The sequence below is a fragment of the Quercus lobata genome, chromosome 4 (assembly GCF_001633185.2).
Source record: "Quercus lobata isolate SW786 chromosome 4, ValleyOak3.0 Primary Assembly, whole genome shotgun sequence".
NCBI classification, from domain to species: Eukaryota; Viridiplantae; Streptophyta; class Magnoliopsida; order Fagales; family Fagaceae; genus Quercus; species Quercus lobata.
Window position 1 is genome coordinate 21969719 of NC_044907.1, and position 23973 is coordinate 21993691.

Below are 23973 nucleotides of genomic sequence, written 5' to 3' on the forward strand. Positions count from 1 at the left end.
TATGGACAAATTATGTGCTTGATTGGAAGGACATTAGACTGGTGTTTCTCATTTGTTGAATGTTATATGAAAATGTGAGCTTGATTTATAATGATCCATGACGAGCTAATTAGCTTAATTACTAGTTTTATGTTCAAATTGACTGTGCTTGACAAAAATCCTTGATAAATTCTATGCTTGTCGGCATAGTTATCTGTGCATGATCTATGGACAAATTATGTGCTTGATTGGAAGGACATTAGACTGGTGTTTCTCATTTGTTGGATGTTATATGAAAATGTGAGCTTGATTTATAATGATCCATGACGAGCTAATTAGCTTAATTACTAGTTTTATGTTCAAATTGACTGTGCTTGACAAAAATCCTTGCTAAATTTTATGCTTGTTGGCATAGTTATCTGTGCATGATCTATGGACAAATTATGTGCTTGTTTGGAAGGACATTAGACTGGTGTTTATCATTTGTTGGATGTTATATGAAAATGTGAGCTTGATTTATAATGATCCATGATGAGCTAATTAGCTTAATTACTAGTTATCTGACAAAATGCTAAACTAAATTGCCCCTTTTAGATATTATCTTTAGGCACATTTCATGTAAATCCAACTAGATGCAATTTTAAGTTCACAATCTGGTTTTTGATGCAAGTGGATGGGTTTGTTTGTTGCTGACATACCATAGATAATTATAAAGAGAGAGCCCAATTTTGATTTACTATCTGTGAAATAAGAATAGGTCATAACTACTTGGAGGACTATCAAAAACTATATTTGTAACAGACTTTGAATGTTTTTACTGTTCCATCTTCAATCAAGAGAAGTCATAGAAAGGTTCCATATATATCTATGCAAGTACTGCTTTGCAAGAGTTTTCTCACTTCTGAAAAATATAAAGTATCCTGCAGATTGGGACTGTTTTAAATGTTGCGGATGCCAAAAATGCAATAAATGCTGGAGCCAAATTTTTAATGAGTCCTGCAATGGTGAAAGTAAGCGTTTTGAATTCTGCAGTCTCATGCGTTTTGAATTATTTTGTCCTTTTTAGTGCTCTTCATGATTCTTGTAACTCTCTATCTTGAATTTAATCCTAAACAAACCTGTTAGATGACATCACTAATACTGCTTCTTCTGTATACTCTAAACATGCTTATTGGCTGTCAGGACATTATGGTTGATGCCCAATGTGGTGAAGTTTTGTACATACCTGGAGTGATGACCCCAACAGAAGTAAGGCCATCTTATAAAACTTAAAACTCTCTTTCATTTCTAAGCCTTATAGCGTTTATAAAAATTTTCTTAACGCACTTGACTTCTTATAATGTTTATCTTGTTGGACACTTCTGTTTCAGAGTTATTTTTTTTCTACTGTTCTTTTTGAGATTTGAAACTTTTGAGTCAGAAACTTAAAACCTGATTGTGATTTACAGATGTTGTCTGCATATGATTCTGGTGCCAAAATTGTCAAGGTAAGTCTTGACATGTTCTATGATGTTTAAGATTGGGCAGTTCATATGGTAGTCACTGTCCAATGCCATATGCACTCCTGACTCCTTTTTTCAAAGGATATTAATGTGAAAGCTCATTATTTATTTGATATCCTCTATCCACCAGTCATTACGGTTGCTAGGTACACAATTATGGTAAATGTCCCCAATCGACCATGAACTTCTTTTAAACATATATCAGTTTCTTTTTGGTTCAAAAATAAAAGTCATCTTTCTAAATGAAATTATATAAAGTTATGCAAGCTAAAACAATAAGTTCTGTAGCTTAGCTTTCTGAGTTAGAATAAGATATCAGTGGAATTTGGATCTAAATTATAGTAAACTTTTTTTCTGAGAGGAATGTGCATCTTCATTTCTCCTGTAACCAACTCTGATTCAAGATTTGTCATTTTAATTGGTTCATCTTGTCTCAAATCTACCCTATCTAAATTTAATCTTTCAGTTTTCTATCTTGTGAATTGATCATGCTTTAGACTTAACCAAAAAAGATCATGCATGCATAGGCTCTGCTTCCTTGAGTTGGCACCTTGGACCTGGTTAGTGTTTTTACCACAGAATTTTAAAAGTATTTCTGTGCCTCGAAATGGTCTTTCTTGTCTTAATTTGCTCTATAAATTTTTTCCAGCCCACATTGTTCTTCTGTACACAATTTCAGAGTGGTGTCTATTTATTTTAGTCTTATAATTAAATTCAACTGTTAATTCACTAGACTAGGCATACTTTGTCTCACAAAGCTTCCATTCAGATAGTTGAGAGTTCCTTACTAATATTGGCATTATGTAGGTTACTTACGCCCCTAAATACTGGCTCATAAGTCATAACTGCATTCTTCTTCGTCAATCTAAAGAATCTTCATAAGATTTGCACAGTGAAGAAAGTATGGCTTAGTATATGATTGGTTCTTTCAAACATTTGTGTTCTCTAGTTTCTTCACTAAGAATTCTGGGATTTTATACTGTTTGGATGTCAGAAAATAGTTCATCTATAGATGTACCTTATGGATTTATTTTTCTTCTATTTGGTGGACTAGGTTTATCTTGTCTCTGCACTAGGTGGTAGTCGGTATATTTCTGCACTCAAGAGGCCTTTTCATCACATCTCAATGGTTGCTTCTCAGGGCATAACAATAGGTTAACTTTGTCTCTGTCCTGTATCTCTTAAAGATTCACTACTGTAAATTTTTTGTTCATGCTCAAAAGTAAGAAAGATTCAAAATTCCACCCTTCTGCTATTTATTATCCAAGTATAAGGAAGAGAGATGATTTTGCATCTGGGAATTGTATTCATATCCCTCCATTATCCAAATTGTTCTCATGGCTAAGACATTTATTGGGAGTTCTTTCAAACTTATAAAAAAAAAAAAAAAATTTAAATGCGTGTATCAGCCCTTGAAATAAATGAAAATCATGCATAAAATAACATTTTCTTGATTCATGTGTACTTTTCATAGATTGAAATTCAAACTTGTAGTATTCTTGGAACATCTGTTTTTGGAGAACTTAAAGAGACATTATGTTCAGAAATATTTGTTTAAGTTGATATGTTTTATATTCTTATTTTCTGTGTGCAATGTGATGTTATCTGTTTTCTAATCTGATACAGATTCAGTCAGAAAATATATCACCCAAGGAGCATCAGCAGTTGTATTATCTGATGCCATATTTGATAAGGAGGCAATTAGTCAAAATAATTTCAATGAAATATGTCGACTTGCACACTCTGCAGCTTTGCAAGGCAATGAAGCATTAGAATGGTGAGACTTTTGTTGTCTATGGATATTGCTTGGTTTTGTCTCTGCTAGACTGTTATAGCTGTAGCCTTTGTTTGAAGTTGCCAATGCTACTAAAGAGTGAGAAATACTAGACTAAATAAAACGAATGCAATTTGTTCTAAACCTGATATGCTGGATCTAAAAGGTACACTTGTCATGACAAGCCTTTGAAGTCATAACTGCAAACCCACGAAATTGTAGGCAAAATATTTCTTCATCAATGTGTGATATGGATTTTATGTTTGAATATAGACAGAAATTTCATTTTTTTTTAAATCCAATGCTGAATTGATGACCTACGTGTAAATTAAGAAAAATGTGTGGCATATAATTTCTGAGTAGCAGATTATTGGTTTTGCTAACATTCTACATAAATAGGTCAATTAACATTTTAGTAATCCCAGAGTGGCTTGAAAATCTACCTTAGTTGCCACCAGACTAGGTTTTCACTCATTAATATTCATGTTTCTCCTGCCTAAGTTGACTTTGATAACTTCATATCAGTATTGTGTTAGAAGATGCTTTTGTGCAACTAAATTTAGTTAGTGAAAATTTTATTTTTCATTTTTCATATCTCTTTCTCATGAGCTTCTTTGTGGTCAAGAAACCATGAATTAAAATCCTTTGTTTTCATGGTGCTGCCCTCAGTTTCTCCCAGTGTAATTGTGGAGGATTTAAAGAGCATGATGATGACTTCTGGCCATCATAAAGTTAATGCATCATTTCCATTTATTAAGGTATATTGTTTGTATATGTTTAAATTGTCCATCTTGATAAAAGCTTCCTCACAAAAAGTACCAGGTTTAATTCGACTCACACAAACGAAAAATAGAATAAAACACTTCAGCCTACAAACCAGACCAACCCCATTTATGACTAGGTTGGTTGACTTGGTTCAGTTCAGCTATATGATGCTTTGACTTTGATCCTTGATTATGGAATAATGACCATTTCTGTGTTAATTGATTCCTGGATTCTGATCCAACTTGATCTGAATTTGTAGCTCCCTTTCTTTTTGATCCACCAAAATAACAACAAAAAAGTCCCATAAGGTAGGAGATGAACTATTACAGCTTGGACTCTCAACTTTCCTAAAACAATCTATTACACATTGCATACATATCACATATGGGGGCTAGGGAAAAGGTTCTGTGTGCTTTTGAGGAACATCCCATATGGTAGATAATGCTTTTGTCCATTAATGGTTCTGACTGATTTGTGTGTCATGCTGATGCAGGAAGAAAAGGAGCACACTAAACTAATTGCATTACAAGTGCCCTAAAAGTTTCCTTTGCATCACCTACACCAGGGTTAAAGCATCAGAAATTTTTTAGGACAAAACTGATGCATATACGCGAGAAATACATAATGGATACCTACTAGACTATTGAGGTAAAAGATCAGCCCTTCATTGTTGTCTTCATTTAGTGTGCCTTTTCTTGAACCTAAAGTAGCCCTCCATTTTTTGTCAACTGACATGCTAAAAATAACATGGACTGTGGTTTGGAGCTTATACATATTTATAATGCTAGGAAACTGAGACCCACATGATCATATCTTTGTTATGTCGAATTTTGAAATATTTTTGGCACTATGATCGTTGCCAATGTGTTAATTGATCCAACTTGTTAATATGTGTTAATTGATTCATGGATTCTGATCCAACTTGTTCTGAATGTGTAGCTTCCTTTCCTTTTTGATCCACCAAAATAACAACAAAAAAAGTCGCATATGGTATGCGATGAACTTTGACAGCTTGGACTCTCAGCTTTCCCCCAAAAAAAAAATCTATTATACATTGCATACATATCACACATGGGGCCAGGGAAAAGATTATGTGCGATTTTGAGTAACATCCCATATGGTAGATAATGCTTTTGTCCATTAATGGCATAACCTCTGACTGATTGTTGTGTCATGCAGGAAGAAAAGGAGCACGCTAAACTAATTGCATTACAAGTGCCCCAAAAGTTTCCTTTGCATCACCTACATCAGGATTAAAGCATCAGAAAAATTTTAGGACAAAACTGATGCATATATGCGAGAAATACATAATGGATACATACTAGACTATTGAGGTAAAAGATCAGCCCTTCATTGTTGTCTTCACTTTGTGTGCTTTTTCTTGAACCTAAAGTAGCCCTTCATTGTTTGTCAACTGACATGCTAAAAATAACATGGACTGTGGCTTGGAGCTGATTCATATCTATACTGCTAGGAAACTGAGACCTACATGATCATATCTTTGTTATGTTAAATTTTGAAATTTTTTTGGCACTATGGAACTGATTTATTAGCTTGTTGGTAAGGTCGGTTAAGTCAACATTACAGTGTAGACATTTGGAATGCATTCCCCCATCCTCTAAAGTGGTGTATTTGGAGAGAGAAATGCTCAGAGTTTCGAAATGTGGAAACTTCAGTTTTGGACTCGAAACTCTCATTCCTTGGACCTTTGTTTGAGTGGATGGCAGACATGAGCATTATCTTTGAGTAGCATGATCTTTGTAATTTTCTTTCAAACTGTTGGCGAATCTCTTGTATACTTCTTTTGTACTCGGGTAGTTGGGTTATGCTACTTTTGTGCTCTCTTAGTGAATCATTTACTTGGGTACTTGGCTTTGTTTGCATTCCAAATCACTAATTTCACACCACTTACTCAGCTTCTATTAAAGTAATCATTTTTGGAGTTTGGACAATAATGCAAAAATTATGCTAAATATTTTTTCTGCAATACTAATTTTAAGTTATCCTACATTATCCAGAATGAGGGAAATATTTGCATCGTCTGTAGGGTACAGATTTCAATCATAAATGGAGGAAATGATGACAAAAATTGTGTTTAATTTGTAATTTAGTTTTTTATTTATTATTATTATTATTATTATTATTATTTTTATTATTAAGCTGTAAGTTGATGTCTACACTCTACATGGTTTCTCAGCTAAACTTGTTTTGGCCAAGAGTTCAAGCTCTTGAAGGTAACAGGATGAGGACTTTTTGTTGTTTTGATAAGTGATATAGGTCATGGTTTAATATTTAATTTTTGTAATTATTTAATTTTAGTATTTTTATGTCATTTTTGTTATTTTAGGTTTATGTTATTTATCTTCTTCTTTTTAGGTGTTTTTAACGTTATTTAGTCAAATTAGGGTTTTATATGCTTTCGTAACTGTCTTAGGGTTTCTAGTTGTCTTATGTTTTGTATTTACTATTTAAAAATAGTATCCATTTGGGATTCACTTATTTTGCTGAAATTGAAAATTTTTTGTTGAAAGTACTGTAGATAAAGGTAAAAGTTAAGAAACTAATAATTTAGTTTACGTCCATTAAAGAGAGCATTGTGTACGCTTTTTTCAAGCTTCCGCAACATCAGTTGATATCAGAGCCTTGACATACCTTGGTTTGATGGCTAACTGGCAAGATGGTGACCACCACAACAACGACGTCGACAACACAGTCCACACTAGGGCTGAGTTCCTCAAGTTTCGTGAACAGGCCCGTGATGAGAATTAACAATTTCGTGAAAAGAGTCAGCAAATTATAGGCGAAATTAAGCAAATAATTGCTAGTTTCTTACTAGGAAATCATCTCACAACAACAATGATCAATATATTCAAAGATATACTCTTAACTACAAGAAAATTTCATTCTTTGATGGAGATATGTGTAAGTTGGGTTTTATTGATTGACTTCTTGATTTGGAAGAGTATTTTAATTTTTGGAAGATTTGTGATGAAGAAAGAGTACGGCTTGCATCTAATAAATTGGACGATGAAGCATAGGAATGGTGGGAAGACATTTAAATCAATAGAAACTGGTGAAAAAAGACATTCCTATCTGCTCTTGCCAAGGAATGAAAAAAGTATTAATTGATTTATGGTTTCCTAATGCATATTGTGATATACTAGATTATACAAGTGTTGATTATAAATATGTATATTCATATGAAAAGCAATATGTTCAAAACATGAAAGTTCAACCACAAAACCAAAATAATCACAGCCAAGTCCATGTGTCAAGTAAAGGAAAGGGTTTGAGGGTTGAGAAGAAGTAACCTATTTCTAAAGAAAAGTTTGAAGTGGTTAAAAAAGATCAAGGCTTGCAACAAGTTATTGAATTGAAGATTGAAGATATCACTTGTCAAAAGTTTGATGAAGATTTTATTGAGAATATTGTGGAAGAACCAATTGAGGTTAAACATGGTATTGAGTCCATCATCCACAACCCCCAAGTTTCGGTTGATTGTTGAGGATGACTACACAATATGTTGATTTCCTTGGAGTAGAAAATTTTAATTTTATTATCAATCCTTTGTTAATTGATGTTGCAAATAAATTGAAGGTAGATAAAAAGAAATTTTATGCTGCACCTTACGAAGAATTCAAGTTTCAAAACCTGATTAAGTTATTAAAACATTCAAAATATTTGTTTATTTGGAGCAGAAGATTTCAGATTTCCACCATCAACTTGAGGACGAGTTTGTTTCAAGTGGAGGGAGGGGTCTAATGTAGGACACGATTTAATATTTAATTTTTGTAATTATTTAAATTTAGTATTTTTATGTAATTTTTGTTATTTATTTCCTTCTTTTTAGGTGCTTTTAATGTTGTTTAGTCAAATTAGGGTTTTATATTCTTTCGTAGCCACCTTATAAGGGTTTCTAGTTGCCCTAGGTTTTGTTTTTTCTATTTAAACGCATTATACCCTCAAAAGGCAATTCAGTTTTTATTTTATTATTAATAAAATACATAATTTTTGTCAAATTCTTTCTTTGGTAGATTCCAGTATATCATCTCGCGGATTCAAAGAACCTCTCGTGGATTCAAAGTTTACTACCCAGAAACTAATAGTTTAGTTTCTTTTCATCAAAGAGAGTATCGTGTGTGTTTTTTTAAGCTTTCAAGACATCAATAAGTGACAAAAAATTTTCGTTAGAAAGAGGAGAAACATTGGACTTAGTACCAAAAGCACTAGAGGATTCATACAAAGATGGTTACACATTATTTTATTTTGATAAACAAAGATGGTTACACATTTAGCTCAATAGAATAGAAGCCAGTTCTATACCATTGGAATTCAAGTTGAGACTGAGATTCATATGACCACATAGAAGAAAGGTACTAAACCTGTGGGAAATTTTGGATTGTTCCTCACGATGATATATAGGGTAGAATATGTCTTTTTGGATATGATGGCTACAACAGATTTGGATTTTGGTGTTGGGAGAATCAGGCTTGGCTAATCCTTTTCATCATTTTTATAAAAAACACCCACAATATATATATATATATATACATAAATTTTTTCTCAAGAGTAATTTTAGTACCACATAAAATGTCACAACTTTTACCACAATTATTTTATGTGTTAAACTCTGACTAGTTTTTTGTCACTTTCACATGGACTCACCACTTTTCTTCCACCACTCACCATCTCCACCGTTACAGTCTGCCATTTGTGTAGTTTGGTGATCTTTTACGTGGTGTTACGATTTTTGTTTTCTTGATTGTGGATATGGATATGTCACTGAGCTAGTGCTTAGATATTTCTCTATATATATATGCCCAATGCATAAGCATAATTAGACATCCATCCCTTGCATTACGATAGAGTAATAAAACACTGACTTCATTCTCAAAAAAAAAGAAAAATAAAGGCTTACTGTTCATACCAAAAGTCTCAGACTCACAACCATGTGCACTTAGAGAAACACGACAACCTCTTCATCCTAACACTCATCGGCGATGATCACGAGCACCGTCTTTGCCCACACCTCATCGACTCTCTCCTCTCCGCTCTCTCCCAAGTCAAAACCCAATCCATCAATGGCAGCTCCGTTCTCATCACCGTCGCTCGTGGCAAGTTCTTCTGCAACGGTGTCGAGGTCCCTTGGGGCCAACTCTCTGCCCGCCTCCGCCTCCACCAAATGGTCAAATCCTTCAGATCAATCATCACCACCCTCCTTTCCCTCCCCACCCCAACCATTGCTGCCATCTCCGGCCACACCGTCGCCGGTGAACTCGTCCTCGCTCTTGGCCACAACTACGTCCTCATGAGGCGCGATCGCGGCTTTGTGTACATGAGCGAGGTCTAACTAGCAATGACACTACTTCTTGGCTCTGGTGAGGTCCAAGAGGGTGGTTACTGGTAGAGTGGTATGATTTATGGCCTGTTTGGAAGTTTAGAGAGGGAGGAGAGTAGAGGGGAGTAGAGGGGAGGAGAATAGTGGAGAGGAGAATAGAGGGGAATGATTATCCTTCACCTTGTTTGGATGTTTTTAAAATTAGTAAGGGGAAAGGGAGTAATTAGCCCTTTCTCTTGTTTGGATGTTTTAAAATTAAGATGGAAAGGAGAGGAAATGATTTAAATAGAAAAATTTACCCCATATTTGAAAATGGATTTGTAATATTGGTCTATGATAAATTTGTTAGATTAAATAATTATTTAATCTACGTTCTCTTTTCATCAAATACCATTAATAAAAGTATAAAACTACTTTGCATAAAAAATAAAAAATAAATAAAAAAGCAAAGAAAGAAGTATAAAACTACTATTATCTATCATAAAATATTTAATAGTAATTTAGAAAACAAAAATAAATAGTAAATACTGAAAAAAAAATAATAAAAATGAAAAATAGAATGTATTGGACAAATCGGTTTCCGGTTTCTTGGGCTTCTTCTCGTCCCAAACCACCATGTCCTTGCCTCCGATCACCAGCAGCATCAACGGCGCCAGAAAAAGGAAATTACCGGCCACTGGATGAGGAGTTGATGTCATCAATCTCGAAGCTCCACACTTAGTCTCGAATTGTCGGCATGAGAAGCTACTGCTACAGCTCTCCGACTCACTAACGTCAGAGCTCAGGCTGTAGCTGCCGCACCGCTCGCTCTGCTCCTGGTTGGAGTCGGAGCCAAAGCCGGAACTGGAGGCTTCTTCCAATGAAAGGCTGGCCATTGATTTGGAAAAGATCAAGAGGTCACAGTGATCGAACGGTCACAGGTGATTATAGTGGAAAAAGAAAGCAAAGAAAAAGAAAATTGGTTTGAAATTTTGTTAATTTAGAAAGGCTAAATTGGAGAATCCATTTTGTCAATAATTTATCTACTCTACTCTCCCTCCAAATCTCTCTAATTTGGAGAAATTAAAAATGAGGGGTTAAAGATAGTTGAAACCCCTATAAACCCCTCCCCCTCATTTCTTAAAAAACTTCCAAATGAGGTAATTGAATTACTCTCCCTCCCTTTACTCTACTCCCCCTCATTTTTTAAACTTCCAAACAGGCCATTAATCTTAATGGACAACTGTAGAGTCTCTCCCTCATAGCCAAATTAGCTCACCAGTTTAATATTTTGACTGCTCTTACTATGTATATAGATGTGAAAACATGTGACCTTGTCTGGAGAGCCACATAATCAGAGGATGAGCTTTGCTAGCAAGAAATTCCAAACCTGTAAAGTAAACAAGAGTAATTGTTATCAGATGCTAGAACACCAAGTAAAGTGGCTTGCTCTATATTTGACCAGGCTAGAGACTAGCGGTAAATGTCTGATTGGGATGCACTTAACTTAGTTGCCTAGTTTATTGTTTATTTTTTATTATTTGCGGGTTTCACGAGTGTCACTTACAAAAGGTTAGATAAGTTATTCTCAAACAAACACCAAATCTAAAACACTTGGTTTCACAAGACTACACAAGCATTCCCATGCAATTTAGGTTGATAATTTGAGCATTGGCACATCTCGCTAATTATGGTGTTCGCATTGTGGTACGATGCGGTTTAGCCAAAACCATAACTACACAGCATTTTATTTTTGCAGTCACATGTATGGTGCAGTATATAAGATGCGGTTTGAATGGTTTGAAACCGGTATATTTTTCAAATTTTTGGTTTTTCCTACCCAGCCCAAAACTGATTTTTTTTTCCTTTGTTTTTGGCCAAATTTTAAACTATTGAGTTAGTTTTTCTTATTTTGGGTTGGGTTTCCTAATCAACACTTGCTAGGTTGGTTTGGGCCAACCCAAAACTTTGTTTTCAAGAACTATAATACACTTGGTATATAACAAAAATTAAACATATATCGCTATCCCAGCCCATAATACACCTACTATATAAAAATTCAACATATATCACCATACAATTCAACATATATCAATAATATCACTAACTCAAATTCTCAGGTATGCATCAAACATTTAAACGAAGTCAAGTAGTTTGAACAAGGTACAGTGGCAAGCAACTTAAATGTTTTAGCTATCAAAATCTAATGCTCTTCACTTTCAATCAAGAATATGAAGTAAAGAGTTTATGTGAAACACCAAGTACAAAGAAAAAAAAATTACCTAGACTCAAAGCAATGCTAGTCATGCCTACTAATTTCAAGTTTCAATTATCAAAACCATAATGTAAACTAGTCTAAAGCAAAGCATGAAATGAATTACAAATCCAAAACAAGTATTAATTGCAAACCCAACAACAAATTGTTTAAATGAACATGAATGCAACAAGAAAAAAGGGTCTGTCCATCCAATGCTATATGCAACAAGTATTAAACTATTGATAATGTGTATTTGATATTATAATAGTTTAATACCCTAGCAGCTAGTTGCTAGGGTTACTAAATTATTATTTTTTAAACTTGGGTTATTAAACTATTAATATTAATATATAAAAAGGGTGATCTGTAGTGCAGTGAGGGTATGCCATTTTGTGAGGGGCTTGATGTGGTTTTTGTGGTTTGTGTGGTTCGATGAACACCCCTTTCAACCTTTCAAGTGCAGTTAACTCACCTTCAAACTTTTTTTTTTCCCTTTTTCTTAAGTTGGTAAATTTACATTGTACTATTAATGTAAGATTTAGATTGTAAACTAATACATTGTACACATTTGCATACATTGTACAATATTGTACATATTTATTTAATCTACAATGTAAATATTATATTGATAATACAAATGTACGATGTAAACACATAACTTTCGATGAAAAACACCCAATACATATCCTTTAGAAATGCATCACATAATTGGCATTGTTTTGGACCAACATCCACTAGATTATATTATTTATTCGCTATCATTTGTTTTATTTTCTAGACATGGGTAATTGGCCATCATACATGCATTTTCTGTTAGTTAAGAAAGTATATCGAAATATATATACCACCAAAATTATGTATTATAGGAACATGATTATTCATTTAATTTTATCTCAAAGGCGAGGATTTTGAACTCATTACAAGACTAAATTACATGTTTTAAGTTTGTTAATTTTCTTATTATTCAAGCTTGAACTTATTTATAAAATACTTAATACTTATTATTTTTTTCATATATAGTAAATTTTATGACTAAACTTTTTTTTATTCCTTCACAAATCTAGCAAATAAATAGAAACTAAATTATTATTTAAATTATATTATTTAAATTAATTAGATAAAATAAATTTGGAGCTAGCCTCATGAAACTTTTGGTTGTATTAAAAGATTGCAAATGCGTAATATTAGTGAACAAACGTGTAAATCTCAAAGTGGAATGATTGGAAAATTATAACACTAACCCCCCCCCCCCAAAAAAAATCGTGCACACGCTCCGAGGTTAGTCTATACTACAATTTAAGAAGCTTCTTCTATTTAGAATTAACATTTTATTGGTTCAAAAATACCTTTATACTAAATAGAGACAAAACTAACATGGTAAAAATACTTCTTAAATTTCCAAATACAATATTACCTACAAAATATGACCACTTTTTCGTTGGTTTTCAAATTCAATCTGAACTAAAAATTTATTCTGTCTACAATTATTTTTTATTTTTTTATTTAAACAAATTGTTTAGTAGACTCACTAAGTCACTAACTCCTAAACTCAAGTTGTCATTCACCGGTTTTTTTGTTTTTTTATTTCTAAATCCCACGTTTTAGGGTAATGGATATATATATTAATTAATTAATTAAAACAAATACTATCCTTATTTTCTTGTCCTTATCACTATCCAAAATTTTGGATAACTGTCATTTTTTATTTTTCATTTTTCAGAATAAAATGTTTGAATAATTGTCATTTGTTTTTTCAGTTGCTAGAGACACAAAGAATTTTACAATTTTTTTACAAAATGTTGATGTGGCGTGGTCCACATTTGTTTTTTAAAATTTGTTTTTTTGTATTTTTATTTATCAAAATGATATTTGTATTTTTTTTTTGGGCAAAACTTAGATACAGTACCTTAGGTTAAGTATGTTAGGTACCCCTCTTAAAATTAAAACACCTGTCCATTGAGTTAACGGTGAAACTAGCGTTTAAGTCTCCGTCTATTTTTTTTTCTTTCCCCTATTACTGACTCTTGAACTCCGACGGAAAACCTCAAACACAAACCCAGCTCCTAACGTTCTCTCTCTCCCGCTCTTTTCTTCTCCTTCTCTCTTTCTTTCCTTCTCTCTCGCTCATATTAGATGAAACAGACGAATCCAGCTCTCTGAATTCTCTATCTCGCTCTGTTTTCGCAGATTAATTGGCTGGAACTAAAGTGATTCGTTGGTATGTATTGGCTAAATCTCATTGTAGGTTTTCAATTCTAGTTGCTGGGTCTGTGTTATTTTGAGATTTGGTAGAGTTTTTCTTTGTTGATTATGATCTGGGTATCAATTTTTGTTAATGGGTTTGTGTCATTATTGCTTTGGTTTGTTTTGTTTGGGTTTTCAATTCTAGCTGTTGAGTTTGTGTTATTTTGAGGTTTGGAAGAGTTTTCCTTTGGGTATTTCTTATGAAGGTTTCAATTTTGGTTAATGGGTCTGTCTTACTATTGCCTTGATTAACTTTAATTTGGGTTTTCAATTATAGTTGCTGGGTTTGTGTTATTTTGAGGTTTGGAAGAGTTTTCCAATGGTTATTCTGATTTGGGTGTCAATTGTTCAAAGGAAAATTAACAGCAGATGGACATTGATTTCTCTGTTCACCTTGATGAAGCTGAGTTCTAATTATTTTTTCAACGTCTGATGTTTGTCTTTGGTGTTTGATTGATAGTTCAAATCTGAAATTTGAAATTGGGAAGGCAAAAGATTCTTAGTACAACAATCATATACTAATCTTAGAGAATTAAATACAAATATCTTGATTTGCATATTTTGAAAGTTGCTGGATTGATATTAGCAATACCTGAAGATGTTTTAATGGCTAGTGAATTTTTTTGGTTTATTTGTCATATCTTTTAAGATTGCTCTAACATTGTAGCTTGATTTTTAAATGTGGTATCTACTGAATCTATAACTTCTCATTATTGCAGGAAAATAATGACAATTGGGTTAGCATGATTAAGGATTTGTTCATTTTTTACTCGACCTTTTAGTTGAAGCATGTTCTCAAGTAAAATCTTCATTACCATGTCACAAGATGCAAGGTTGCTCTTGTCCGTTTTCTGTCCAGATTTTCTACAGAAGAAGGTGTTTACTTACCTTTTCCCTTTACTGCTTGCTTCTTAGAAGACATGGCAGTTTAATGGAGACATGGTAGTTTAATGGAGACATAAAGTAATTTGCAGCTCAACCATCTCAAACGGCAGAGAGGCAGTTGGTGTTAGGTTGAATAGGCAGTAGGACTTAAGCTATTGAATATATTCAAATTATTCTGTACAATTGCAAGTTATTTAAAAATTGCACAATAAGCACTGTATTTAATTAGTGAATTCTATACAATGCACAATAAGCATTGTATTATTCTGTTTTGCAATATGCGATGTGATATTTGTAATGTGAGTTCACAATTTAATAAAACACCATTTACTTCATTTTATTATCAAAACTAAGCTCCTTTTGTTTTTTTTGTTTTTTTTTTGAGTTATAAATGGGGCATTTACGCCATTTCATTTGAATTTATTGCGAGTTTTGGCTATATCTTCACCACAGGTTGCCTCATCCTTTCTAAAAAGAGTCCACACCTGCCTTCATTTGCCTGCACTTAAAGATAATAGTGGGAACTAATAGTGCAGGAAACCAGGGACCTATAGTTTTTGTTTTATAATTGAATGCAAACAATGCAGCTCTTTTGTTGAATGTGAGTGAGATAGTATGTTTTTCTTGAAGGACTTCAAACCTTTGGCAGGAATTGGGGCATCAACTCTGGCATATTAAGTGCTGCTAAGCAATATCAAATATCTGGCTATGCTAGGACTCGGCTTGGATAGTGTTGGCTGTCAGACCAGTTCACTAGATGTCTTTAATTGAGGTGGTTGAATATTAAACTGCTTGTATCACCTATGCCTATAGCAATCATAAACATATTGGGACTTCTATCAAATTCTTAGTCTTTAACTCCATCTATAGTAACGTCATTCTCTGCACATTCAATCCAAAAGAGAAACAAGTGGAAAATACATTGGTACATTTGTTTGCAAGCAATAAACTGCAGTACTTGTTCACTGCAGCATGAGTCAAATTTCAACACGTGGAAATGTTTAAACTTTTGAGCAAAATGATATGGATGTTTAACTAAGGGCTAATGGTGGGGTGGATGCAGCCAGCTTGGCTGTCCAGGTTGTGGACTCTCTTATCAAATCACCTAACAACATTTTTCAAAAAGTAAATTATTAGAAAAGGATCAATTAATTTGAGTGCTTTTACTCTTATCAGTCCCCCCAAATAAAAAATTGAGCTAGTTCTGTTATATAATGACAAGGAACTTGTTCCAAAAGAGAAGTTATGTAAGATTCTGCTATCAAAGAAAACCATCTTGAACATTGGTTGCAAAAGTGTGCCAATTGAACTAAAAGTGAATCTCAATGTCAAACATGGGATTTTGTTCCAGGGATTTTGCCCCAATTCCTGCCAAAGTGTTGATGTCCTTCAAGAAAAACATACTATCTCACTCACATTCAACAAAAGAGTTGCATTGTTTGCATTCAACTATAGGTCCCTGTCCTATCAAGTTTGAGATGATTGTAATAAAGAAAGTAAGGCAAAACAGTTCAAATTATCAAAAGTTAGTAGTGAATTTGGATCAAAAAAAGTACCCAATATTAAAGAAGTTACAGCTGATAAGTTATAACAATAAAAGTACCCAAAACACGCATCGATAAATAAACTGATAAGCGACAACAAAACAAAGTAATGCCACTTGTAGCAATCAATAAATAAATTAATGTCACTTGTAGCAATCATTAAAGAGATGTTCTCATCTTCATCCAAAACCGCGCTAAACTTCTTGCATGCTAAACTCCTTGTCCATGCTAACACAGTGGTCTGCCAAAAAAAGAACTCATGATTTATTAATCATATCAATAGATATGCCTCATCCTTTGAATCAAACTCCATTCCAATTTTTGGAGTTATATCTTCTTAGGGTCTATATTTTCTCAAATTTTTGGATTTGTATCTTCCTCTGAGTTATTTCTCAAAAAAAAATCTTCCTCTGAGTCAATAAACACAACTTCTTCAAGGTTGCTCTTCCCATCTTTCTCCATAACCTGTAAATTAACAGACACAACTTTATTGCTTTTGATGAACAAAGTTCACTAAAAATATAAAAAATTACTACAATATATAAAGGAATTGTTGAAAGAAGCTTAAAAAACAAATGTTTTGCAATGTATATGCATGAAGAAAGAATCAATAGAAGTAACATGGATTGGTGTTCTAAATTAGCAACCAATCCATGCCTCATACTTTGTAGAAAATAAGATTTCAATTCATCAATGTGTAATGCAAAGCTCATATATGCTAGGAGCTTTTACAAGGGTTTGACAGCTAATGAACCCAACTTCAAGATTAGAATGAACTCTACAAGGAACATGGAAGGGCATGGAATATTAGTTTGCTCAATTGTTGCGAGGAATTATGCAGAGGGTGCATCATAAATTGACACCCAAATCAGAATAGCCATTTGAAAACTCTTCCAAACTTCAAAATAACACAAACCCAACAACAATTGAAAACCCAAATTAAAATTAACCAAAGCAATACTAAGACAGACCCATTAACCAAAATTGAAATCTTCATCAGAAATACCCAAAGGAAAACTCTTCCAAACCTCAAAATAACACAAACTCAGCAGCTAGAATTGAAAACCCAAACAAAACAAACCAAAGCAATAATGACACAAACCCATTAACAAAAATTGATACCCAGATCATAATCAACAAAGAAAAACTCTACCAAACCTCAAAATAACACAAACCTAGCAACTAGAATTGAAAACCTACAATGAGATTTAGCCAATACATACCAACGAATCACTTTAGTTCCAGCCAATTAATCTGCGAAAACAGAGCGAGATAGAGAATTCAGAGAGCTGGATTCGTCTTTTTCATCTAATATGAGCGAGAGAGAAGGAAAGAAAGAGAGAAAGAGAAGAAAAAAAAGGGAGAGAGAGAACGTTAGGAGCTGGGTTTGTGTTTGAGGTTTTCCGCCGGAGTTCAAGAGTCAGTAACAGGGGAAAGAAAAAAAAATAGACGGAGACTTAACGCTAGTTTTACTGTTAACTCAGTGGACAGGTGTTTTAATTTTAAAAGGGGTACCTAACATACTGTACGTAGGGTACTGTATCTAAGTTTTGCCCTTTTTTTTTAGTTGGCATGAAACTAGCTTGTCTATATCAGTCAAAATATCATGAAATTTTCAAATTTGTAAGCACATATAGTATGATCAAATTATTACACCCCTCTTATTGTCTTTCTTATTTGTTTATAAAATAGAGCACTTTTAAATATTACAATTTTTTAGAAGTAAAATTATTGAAATATTGGAGAAAACTAACAAAATGCTGCAGTAACTTGGCAACATTTTCTTTGGATGTAGATAAAAAGAAAGATAATAACATGTTTCCAATACCGACAATAGCTCCCTTCCCGCTCAGTCCAAGTCCGGGAATCTTCTTTGAGATTTCCAAGAAGTGACAAAGAAACAATAGGAGAAAGGAGTGTAGGATTGGTATGGATCGCGCACGGGCTACCCCAGCTCCTAAACTCATCTGGAGAATGAATGGGGCCCCTGTGTTGATGATCTACTAGTTGATTCAAGATCCGGGTGATTCACCCCATTAACTAGTGCCACAATTGGTTGGGAATCCGAAATGACGGCACAACACAAGCCACCATACCTTTGGAGCCTCCACTTTGCTGCAAATCCACTCTGGTTTCGTCCCGAACCTTTCCTTGACCTATCCTTTTTGATTTTGATTGTGGGGCATTCAATGCACTTGATGTAGACCAAAAAGAAGAGGCTTCTCGTAGGCTGGGGGAATAGCCGCCTCTTCAGTCTCCTTCAGCTGATTCGGATATCGAATCATATCTCTTGGAGAGAGGTGCAAAAGCTCTCTCTTTGACTCAGGAGGGCGTTCCACCACTTCGACTGAGCGGACACAGTTCCCTCGTCGTGAAAGAAGTAATGAAGAAAGGGAAGCCTCGGGTCAAACCACGTGTTCAGAATTCTGATATTGTATTTCTTATTTATTTACCTTTAAATGAAATATTTAAAAGAAATTGTATATATAATTGGGCAACAATTTTATTATCGAAATTTCCCACCGCGAGTTACCAAACCATTTGGGAATGTCATATCACATGTGCAGTTTTTTCTGTTTTATTAGAGATATATGACCTAGAAATTTTTTTATTTTATTTATAAATGTTAAACACTAATATATATATATATATATATATATTTTTTTTTACAAAATCTAAAACACAACAGCCTAATTATACACACTTTTTAGGGCAGAGAAAATTATAAAATTCTTAAACACTAATTTTTTTTTTTTAATATCAACAAATATTATAGAAAAGTGTACAATACTCTTATTCTAAAAGTGGCAAAACATGAAGTTACAAAAACATTAGCCATTTTAAAATATTCGTATCAACTCGTGTAGAAATTTTTGTTTATTTTAGTATGAAAACTTACTTTTTCTATTTTATTTACTCACTTTTCAAAACTCTCCACATCAAATTATTTATTTTGCACTACATTTCATTAAAAATATTATTATTTTTTTAATTGTTTCTCTTTCTTCACACACAACAACCATTATTCACTCTCTTCTTTCATTCTCGAGACATGTAAAGAAAGAATAAAAAAATTGAACGCAAAATGAATAGTGTCAACCCAAATTTATACCGTTACTGTAGCAATTCAACATCAATCCTAACCTGTTATTCATTTATGGCTAAATTGAGATTACTTGGCCTAACTTTTTTCCAAAACCAAGTAATAGGTTTTGTTTAGCGTTTACTACCCCATGTAAAAGGAGAGTGCTTTGCTTTATACTTAGCTTTCAAAAGTAAACAAAGTATTGAGGCATGCTGACCAAAGCTGTTGAGATATAGCGCGAGATCAAATAATGCAATAGATTCAACTTGTTTTACAACAAATTTTACAATTGTTAAAGTGGTTGACTTGAGTGATGGACACAACTGACACTCGTAAATTCATTTATTTTTCTCCACTACTCACAAAATCACTTCAGTAAATATGAAATTTTTCGTGTGTATATATATATTGTAGGGACCTAGGGTTGATAACCAAGATTGGCACAGGTAACCAAGACTGACCCAGGTAACCGAGATTGGCCTCTATTGGGGTAGGCCCAACCTTGTGACAAAAGTACAAGGGTACGTATATGAACGGCACTTAGGAGAAACCCAGTGGTGGAGCCACACACAAAGGTGGGGGGACCAAGGCCCCCCCAAAATTTTAAAAAATTAATTTATAGTATGTATATTATTTACATTTTAAAAAATGTAGCATGTAAAAATTGAAGTTGGCCCCCTCAAATTTTGAGTTATTTCAATGGTACTCTTAAAAGAAAAAGAAATTATATTAAAATCATATAATTTAAGAGGTTTAACAAATTAAACTATGTAGAAAATGATAAATTTTTGTACATGTCTAATAGAAGAAATACATGACTTTTATATATTCATTAAAATTTAGAAAATGATAAATTCTCTTAGTAAATTAATTTATATACATGTGTGTGTAGAGGTTTGTCTTAACTAATATATTAGCATTACAACTTGGCCCCCCCAAACCAAAATTTCTGGCTCCGCCCCTGGAGAAACCTACCATATTTGGGCTGGGTTAGGCCCAGCATCGACTAGTAGGCTAAGGATAGCCGATAAGAGAGTAGTTAGGACCTAGGTCAATCCCCCAAGCACAGTTAGTGCCTTGGGGAAATCCGCTGCCGATCACTATTCGGCGTTAGGTACTAGTTTCAAGAGAATCCTTAGAAGGAATAAATTTTCTTGGGATTCTGGTAGAAGTGGAATTGCGTAGGAATTGACGCAAAAGTAATGATTTGGTTTCCCACTAAGGGGAAACTATAAAAGGAAAGATAAGATGAATGGAATGGGGGTTGGCAAACAGAGAGAAGGGTGAAAGATAAGGAGAGAAAAAAAAGGAGAGAGGGAGGGTAAATCAGAGAGAGTTAGGATTGGGCTTGTGACAAAGAAGGTGAGAGGATTGGGCTGTCAAGGCAGCGTTTGAGGCATCATCTAGTAGGAGTGCAAGGAAACCCGCCGACAAATAAATTGGGAGCCCAAATTCTCCATCTCTAAGGGAAGTACAACCGGGTCTGGGCACTATATATATATACATACACACATATATAGCATTAGTTATAAATGAAATAAGTTTTATATCCCAAAGAAAATTGATTGTATTATTTTGCCAATTCATGTTTGGCCAATTTGATAGATAAAAACTATCAGTTAGAGCCAAACACAAGTAGCAAGAAGACAACATATATAAAGTTTTCTTTCATATCTTATTGGCTCATCCATTGCATTTGCAAAGGTGAGTGGATACGGCAATAACCAGCCTCACCCTCAGCATGGGCAGCACTTGGCTTCGGAGCTCAGCACCACCATCTCTGCCTCTGCCTCGGCTGAAGGGGTTTGTTGCTACTCTTCTACTCAGCTCTCTGATCACAAAATCTTGACACACATTCACAATTCGGGTGTCATAGCTTGCCTTCCTGTCGATAGGTCTCTCTCTTTTGTGTTCAGGGGCGGAGCTACATGTTAGGCATGGCCCCCCCAAAATTTTTGAATTTTTTTTTTACTATATAAAAATATTTAATATTTTAATAATTTGCCCTCAAAAATGGGACTTGGCCCCTCCAACTATTTGAGTTGGTCCAATAATGTTCTTAAAAAAAATTGTCCAATTTGTCTAGTAGTTATAGAGAACGTATTGTTTATCAAATTCATTTTTTATGGTAAAATGTGTTCTCGTATTTTTTAAAATTTTAGATCATTTATGTCTTTAAATACTTTATTAATTCAATTGAAATTTTTTTTACTCACAACGGTAGACAATTTGGTAACTTATATTAAAAATGAAAATTGTAAAGATTTCACTATGGAAGATGGTGAAAGATTAATTTAATTCTATGCACGATGCACGCACTGTGGCTGTGTGATCAGGCTCATTCGGTGTGGAAGTCTGAAGCTAGCTTTGTCCACTTGTATCAAAGGAAGTTCAGGACCTTTATGGATTTGTTTGAGGCTGTGCTGGATAGGGGTTCGGTGTTTAAGGTGGCTTGGTTCTCCACAATTGCATGGAGTTTGTGGCAGAGACGTAATAGGATTAGAGAGAGGCAGCAGACTTGGCCTCTCCATGAGGTGAGTAGGCGGGCAAAAGAGATGGTTCTAGAGTTCTTCGAGATCAATCGGAAGCCTATACAGCCAGTGCGACGATCTGCTCCTACCTATTGGCATCCCCCACAAGAAGGTACGTACAAAGTTAATTTTGATGCTGCCCTCTTTGATGATCTTGGGTTGGCTGGTCTGGTGTTGTGGTGAGGGATTCAATAGGGAATATCATTGCTGCACTCAGTCAGAAGGTCTGCTGCCATCATTCTGTGGATATGGTGGAAGCTTTGGCTTGCAATCGGGCTCTAGTCTTTGCTCAGGAGTTATGTCTTTCACAAGTGGTGTTTGAGGGTGATAGTCTCCGTATTGTTCAGGCAGTCAACAGTCAGGCAGCATGTTCAACTTTATTTGGTCATGTAGTGGAAGAGATTAAGAACTTACGGAGAGGCCTTAGTTTTTCTTGTTTTCAACATGTAAAGAGGGATGGCAACAAGCTTGCTCATTCTCTTGCCCGTAGAGCAGTTTCTTCTGCTGACACTGATGTATGGGTAGAAGAACTACCTAGTGATTTGGAAGATGTGTTCCAATTTGATTTTGATCATCAATAAAATTCACTTACCTCTTTCTCAAAAAAAAAAAAAAAAAAAAATTTAATTCTATGAAACATTTAATTTTAAGGATTTATTATGAAAGATACTCAGTTTTTTTGTGTGTGTATAGAGGGATAAAATAGGTAACTAACACTAACTTTTTAACTATTTAGTTAGTAGGCTTAGTTATCAAACTAATTGGTTTTATAGCATCTTGAGTTTAAGATAGTCGATTTTGGCCTATAAGTCGACTTTTTGAAGGTCGATTTTCATGGTTTGATCGGTCCGAGGTGGCACTTGTGTCAGGAGAGATCCACCTGTAAATCGAGTCTCTAAGACTCAATTTACATCTACAGTACACATATTCAAATTTCAAGTGTCTGGGTCGTTCTTCTCCATTCTCATTTCTCAAACTTCCAAAAAACCCAAGAACAAAATCAAATCAAACTTTCAAGTGTCTGTTCGTCATTCTCCCATTCTCATTTCAAAAAACCCAAGAACAAAATCAAACTGAAAACCCAAGAAATACCTGAAGAGCCTCGTTCTGGACCGCCGAGGAGGTCGATCTCTCCGGCGACCCAGGTCGCGCCAGGAGCGCGACCCAGGTCGAGCAGCCAGGGTCGCGCGACCCAGGTCGCGCGGGTCGCGCTGGCCTGGGTCGCGCTGGCGGGTCGCACTGGCCTAGGTCGCGCGGCCAGGGTCGCGCGACCCAGGTCGCGCTGGCCCAGGCCGCGCGACCTGGGTCGCGCTGGCCTGGGTCGTGCTCCTGGCGCGACCTGGGTCGCCGGAGAGATCGACCTCCTCGGCGGTCCAGAACGAGGCTCTTCAGGTGTTTGAAATTTGAAAGAGATTTGAGTTTTGGGTTATGATTTTGGGAGTAGCCTATATAATAGTTGTAAATCGAGGCTAAAAGACTCGATTTTCACTAATCTGATGTGGAAAAAATGCCACATCAGACCATGAAAATCGAGTCTTTTATACTCGATTTACAGGCCAAAATCAAGTCTAAGAGACTCGAGATGCTACAAAACTAATTACTTTCATAACTGAACCATCTAACTAAATAGTTAGAATATTAGGGTTAGTTACCTATTTTATCTGTGTATAGAGACACGTGTTTGTGTATTATAAATGTTTGTATAGACTAATAAATTAGCAACACAAATTGGCCCCCCAAACAAAAATTTCTGGCTCTGCCTCTGCTCTCTCTAATACTTTATCTAGAGACTGTATTGTAGTCTTATACTCTTATTTATGGCTTAGTTACTGTATTTGTTTTCTCCTTTTGGATAGCGCTGAGCTGGCACTGAAAGCTGCACGTGCTGCACTTAGTGGTGGCATCTCAGTTGTGAGTCTTTTTTTTTTATTTTTTTTAACAAATTTTTCTTTCATCTCTTTCATAAATTGAACTAGAGTTTCATGTAAAGTAATATGTTGAGTTACTTTGTAGAATCATGACTTCTAAGACGCAACTTTTATTATATAAATATTAACTAAGTGTGCATTTGGATACAGCTTATTTTGCTG

At 34.6% G+C, this 23973-nt stretch overlaps 1 long non-coding RNA gene and 1 pseudogene across 1 annotated transcript; one reads left to right on the forward strand and one right to left on the reverse strand.

The window, feature by feature from the left end:
- The window catches only part of LOC115984325, a 32430-nt pseudogene that overhangs the window by 2600 nt on the left and 5857 nt on the right, over positions 1-23973 (forward strand).
- On the reverse strand, positions 16240-17767 carry LOC115984331. The gene is made up of 2 exons (XR_004090511.1): positions 17491-17767; positions 16240-16732 (listed from the first exon to the last, which is right to left on the reverse strand). It is a non-coding gene; the product is annotated as an uncharacterized LOC115984331 (long non-coding RNA).